Genomic DNA, 6,269 nt, shown 5'->3' on the forward strand with positions numbered 1-6,269 from the left:
GCGAAAGTGATATAGAGTTTTAGAACTTGCCGTGCTAGAACAGGTTTATGTATGAATTGACATGCATAATCCATGGGTAATTTTAACCATATTATTCACCCTATGTAATCACGATAGGTAACTTGCTCTTAAACCATTAGGTTTTAATCTTTATAGACATATAGGGAGTAAGCATAATTGATGTCTATTCAACTTCTATCTTAATTATGGATGTTTGATATTTGGGTATACATATAACGAGAGTTAGCGTATACTAGTTTCGTGTTATCTGATTAGTTATCATCACCATCACATTCTAAGGATAAAGACATAAACTTTGAATAAAGTATTTAATAAAGTTAGAATCCTATGTTTATTCGCATATAAGTAATTCAATCTTAATTTTCTTAGTTAATGTTAATTAGTATAATCTCTTAGTTAAATAAAACTCAATTTGTTACTTGTCTTAGCATTGAACGATAACCATACATTGTTGCATAGCTGCATAATCTGAACTTAACCTAAACCGATTCTCTGTGGGAATGAACTTGACTTATAATTTATACTACTTGTGATCACGTGCGTTTGTGTGTATTTTCCCGTGTATTTTACTGTGAACAGTAAGATAACAAAAGAGATTTGGGATGTTTTAGAGATAAAGTGAGAACAGGAGGACAGTACTTACAAAAGAATATGAGCATTTTGACTCAAGAGACAATGAGTCCTTAACTGGGATCTATGACAGATTTCAGAAGCTTCTGAATGACTTATCTCTGTTCAACAAGGAGTATCATTTGGAGGACTCAAACTTGAAGTTCTTACTTGCTCTCTCTGAAAAGTGGGACTTTAAGATCACATCAATAAGGGATAACTATGAACTTAATGACATACCTCTAGATGAGATCTATGGAAACTAATGAACTAGAGATGGAGAAAAGAAGCAAAAGGAACGGATCTAAATCTAGACCAGTAGCACTCAAAGTTGAAGAGCAGCCAAAGGAGAAAGCTAAAAGAAAAAGCTACTCCAAAGGAAAAGCTATGATTGCAAATTCAGATATTGAATCATCAAACTCTGATGATGACTCAAACAATGATAATGAATCGGATACTGATAGTGATCATGACAACAATGAAGACATGGATCAAATGGATGCACTATTGGTTAAAGCTTCAAAAAGATGGTCTACAAGAACTTCAAGAAATGGAGAAGATTTTTCAGAAAAAGATCTAGTTCCTCAAACTATGATAAGAGGAGCAACAAAAGAAATACTAATTGGAAGGAATCAAGATCTGGAAAACTTGAAAAGTCAAAGGAGAGATGTTACAACTGTGATGGAATTGGACACTCTGCAGCTGACTGCAGAAAACCCAGAGCTGAGAAGAAACAAGCCTTGATATCAAAGAAGAAAAACTGGGATGATTCATCAGAATCAGATGATAAGGTCAATTATGCTCTCATGACAAATGTTGATGCTGAGGATAGATAATGCTGAATTAAAGGGTACCTCAGACTGTTATTGCTTTTGATACTGATGATATCTATGAATTAAGATTATTTATTAAGACTCTGCATGTAAGTTATAGGGATCAAACCTTAAAGAATAATAAAATCAAGATTGAAAAATATGAGTTAAAAAAGGAATGATCACCTAGACATTGAGTTGCTTTCCATGCTATAAATTCAAAAAGAAAGAGATAATGTTGTTATATTAAAGAAAAATTGTTAGAAGATCATGCTTATGTAGAAAAGGAGTTAGCTAAAGAAAGAGAGTTTATTAAACTTTGGACTAACTCGGGAAAAATAACTCAGGAAATTTTAGAGAATGGCTGTTGGGGATCAGGATTAGGATATGCTACTAGATCTAATTCTGATAAGAAAAATTAAAAAAAACTGAGTAAACTAAACCAATAAATAATGATAGCAAGGTCAAACTGAACAAGGTTCAGATAAAGAACATTAAGTTTAATCCAGGTGCTAATACTGTCATGTCAATCTATGGTGAAGGTTCAACCTCAACACCTAGATCAAACTTAACTACTGATAAGAGTGAACATGTTCACACAAAATCAGTAAATATTGGTTCATGACTCAGAAACAGCTTAAGTAAAAGCTGAAGGATTTACACAAGAAACACAAGAAGAAAGACCTAGGAAAAATAGGAATGACAAGGTAGGTGTTATTAAAAATGGTAATTATGTAACTCCTCCCAATGCACCTAGAAAGACCTGTTTGAATTGTGGTAGTACTAATCATCTTGCTTAATTCTTACAGGAAGAATAAAGAGATGAATATTGTTCCTTCCAAATCAGAGTTTAAGAATAGAACAGTTAGATATAAACCATAGAGTCCTTGTTTTCGTTGTGGTAGTGTTTGGCACTCTATTTATACATGTAAAGAGTATTGTATCACAATTTGTATTATGATTATTATAAACTGAAACCCTCTTTACTTAAAGCAAAATTGTTTCTGCATGTATAAATACTGATAGTAAGGATGTTAACATAAACTCTGATAAAAAGTCTTATGCTGCATATGTTAACAAACTTAAAAAGGTCAAAGGATCCAAGAAAGTCTGGGTCCTTAAAAACACTAACTGATTTTAATTACTGATTGCAGGGTAACAGGAGGAATATTATAGTCTTGGATAATGGATGCTCAGGACATATGACTAGTTATAGATCCCCGCTCTCAGAATTTGAGGAGAAAGTCGGCCCAAGTGTTTCTTACGGAGATGGTAACTTAGGAAAAATATTGGATATGGCAAAATCAAAGTTGGAAATTTCATCATTGAAAATATAGTTCTGGTTGCAAGACTCAAGCATAATTTGATCAGTGTGAGTAAGATATGTGATAGAGGTTACCATGTCAACTTCTATGAGGAGCATTGTGAAATTTCCAGTAAGTCTAATGACAAAATTACAACGTCTGGTGTGAGACATGGTAGTTTATATGAAGCCACGGTCTCCATAATACTGATAAATCAGAAGTTTGTCTACTAAGTAGAGCATCTATGGAAGACAGCTAGAACTGGCATAAAAGACTTTCTCATTTCAACTTCAATAATATCAATGAACTTGTGAGGAAATATCTTATGAGAGGATTTCTCAATACAGTGTTTACTCCTGATGGCTTATGTGACTCATGCCAGAAAGCCAAGCAAAGGAAAACATCTTTCAAGAGTAAAACTGAATCCTCCATTCTTGAACCATATCATCTACTTCATATTGATCTCTTTGGTCCAGTAAATGTTATGTCAATTGCCAAGAGAGGTATGCACTCTTAATTATTGATGAACATACGAGATACAAATGGGTGTATTTTCTGCACACCAAGGATGAATACCCATCCATTCTTCTTGATCATGTAAGAGAGCTGGAAAAAGGATCAACATACAAAGTGAAGATCATCAGAAGTGATAATGGAACTAAGTTCAAGAATATCTCTATGGAAGAGTTCTGCAAACTCAAGGGGATAAAACAAGAGTTTTTTGCTCCTAGAACTCCAAAACAAAATGGAGTTGTTGAATGGAAGAATAGAACTCTCATAGAAGCGGCAAGAACCATGCTAGAAGAAGCAAGTTTGCCTACTTACTTTTGGGCTGAGGCTATGCAAACTGCTCACTTTACACAAAATGCAACATTAATAAACAGGCATGGAAAAACACCATTTGAGATGGTGAAGGGAAATAAGCCAAATTTGAAGTACTTTCATATCTTTGGTTGTAATTGTTTTGTTCTTAAAACTCACCTGGAGCAGCTGACCAAGTTTGATCTAAAAGCTGATGAAGGATTTTTTGTGGGATATCCATTGTCCACAAAAGCCTTCAGAGTTTATAATCTGAGAACAAGAACAGTCATGGAATCTATACATGTATCTTTTGATGACAAGAAGATAACAGGTCTAGAAGATGCAGATGGCCATAACATATTGAGATTTGAAGATGAAGTACCTTATGCTGAACTTTTAAATCCTGATCCTGATATAGTAAATCCTGATATCACTCAAATCTCTAGTGATCCACATGATAATGGAAATTCTTCTATCACTGAAGCATATGTTGAGGGGGAGCAACATGATTCAAATACAGAGACTTCTACAAGTGATTCAACTCAAGAGACATCAGTAGATAGATTATCGGACTCAAATTCCTCAAACTCTGATGAGTCAAATGCTGATAACAATGGGAACACTGATTCAAGGGGAGCATCAGGAAATAAGAGTGTTACTAGTCAAAGAAATAATAGAAAGGTCATGGATCAAGGGGAGGGTCTTCTTCAAGGAGTCAACTTCTACCTACAAGAAAATGGTCCAAGTCACACACACCTGACTTAATCATTAGAAACCCTGACAGTGGTGTAAGAACTAGAAAAGCCACGCAAAATGAATGTCTCTACCATTCTTTATATCTCAAACTGAACCCAGGAAGGTGGAAAAAGGTCTTCAAGATGCTGACCGGGTTACAGCAATGCAATAAGAGCTAAATAAATGTGAAAGGAACAAAGTTTGGACTCTTGTGCCAAGAATAAAGAATAGATCTATAGTTGGCACAAAGTGGGTGTTCAGAAACAAAACTGACAGTGAGGGCATTGTTACAAGAAATAAAGAAAGACTGGTTACAAAGGGCTATTCACAACAAGAAGGCATTGATTATGATGAGATGTTTGCTTTAGTTACAAGGCTTGAGGAAATTAAATCTTTCTAGCCTATGCTACTCACAAGAAGTTTAAGGTATTCCAAATGGATGTAAAGAGTGAATTTCTAAATGGTGAACTCGAAGAGGAAGTTTATGTTAAACAGCCTCCAGGGTTCATTGATCCAAAGTATCCAGATCATGTCTACTTACTAGATAAAGCACTCTATGGATTGAAGAAAGCTCCAAGGGCTTGATATGAAATACTTGCTCTATTTTTGTTAGAAAATGGTTTCATAAGAGGTATAATTGAAAAAAACCTCTTTTATAAATACCACGGTAAGGACTTGTTCTTAGTACAGATATATATTGATGATATCATTTTTGGATCTACTAATGATAAACTCTGTGAGAGATTTACAAAGCTAATGCAGTCCAGGTTTTAAATGAGTATGATGGGAGAATTTAGTTACTTTTTGGGGTTAAAAGTTAAACAGACTGATGAAGGGATCTTCATAAATCAATCCAAATACACTAGGAATTTTCTCAAAAGATTTGGAATGCAAGACTGCTCAAGCGTCAACTCCCATGGCCACTGCAACCAAGTTAGACTTAAATATTGGTTCTTCAGTAGATATAACTAACTACAGAGGTATGATTGGCTCACTCCTATATCTGACTTCTAGTAGACCTGATATCAGATATGGTACAAGTCTCTATACAAGGTTCCAAGCTGATCCAGGAGAACCTCATCTATTAGCTGTGAAAAGAATTTTTAAGTATCTTAAAGGCACCATGAATCTGGGGTTATGTTATCCTAGAGATTCAGATTTTAAGCTAATTGGATATTCAGATGCTGATTTTGAAGGATGCAAAATAGATAGGAAAAGCACTTCTGGAAGCTGCCAATTTCTTGGTGGCAGATTGGTTTTTTGTTCTAGCAAGAAACAAAAGTCAATTTTCATATATTACTGCAGGAAGCTGTTGTGCTCAGATTCTATGGATGAAGAATCAATTGCTGGATTATGGGTTAGACTATTCTTCTATTCCTATATATTATGATAATCAAAGTGCTATGGTAATGACAGGAAATCCAGTGCCACATTCAATAACTAAACACATCAGCATCAGGTACCATTTCATAAGGGAACATGTGGAAGCAGGTACAGTGGAATTGGTCTTTGTTCCAATAGATCAGCAAGTAGGAGATATATTTCCCAAGCCTCTCAGTGAATCTACTTTAACAAGATTGGTGAATGAATTAAAAATGATATCAGGACATTTCTCAAACTCTGATAATTAAGAAATAATTTCTGATAATTGAAGCATGGTATCTTATTATTATGTGTCAGTACTTGTTAGATACTGATTATTGTGATAAGATCTGATGCCATGATAACATGCAAATTAACTTCTGTGAATTCTAGCTGATAACTGCATGTTAGAACTACTGATTATGCGTATATGCTGTGATATTAGTTAAACTTGCTTTGACTAATAGATCCTGATAATAGTTGTTAAAATCTGATATTGGTCAAACTAGTGTTGAATGATAAATCCTGATAGTCATAATTAAATACTGATAATGGTCAAACTTTGATTGACTATTTTTGTAAAGATATTCAAATATTGCTTTAGTCAATATTATAATTACAGGGT

The sequence above is a fragment of the Apium graveolens genome, chromosome 1 (genome assembly GCF_009905375.1).
Source record: "Apium graveolens cultivar Ventura chromosome 1, ASM990537v1, whole genome shotgun sequence".
NCBI lineage: Eukaryota > Viridiplantae > Streptophyta > Magnoliopsida > Apiales > Apiaceae > Apium > Apium graveolens.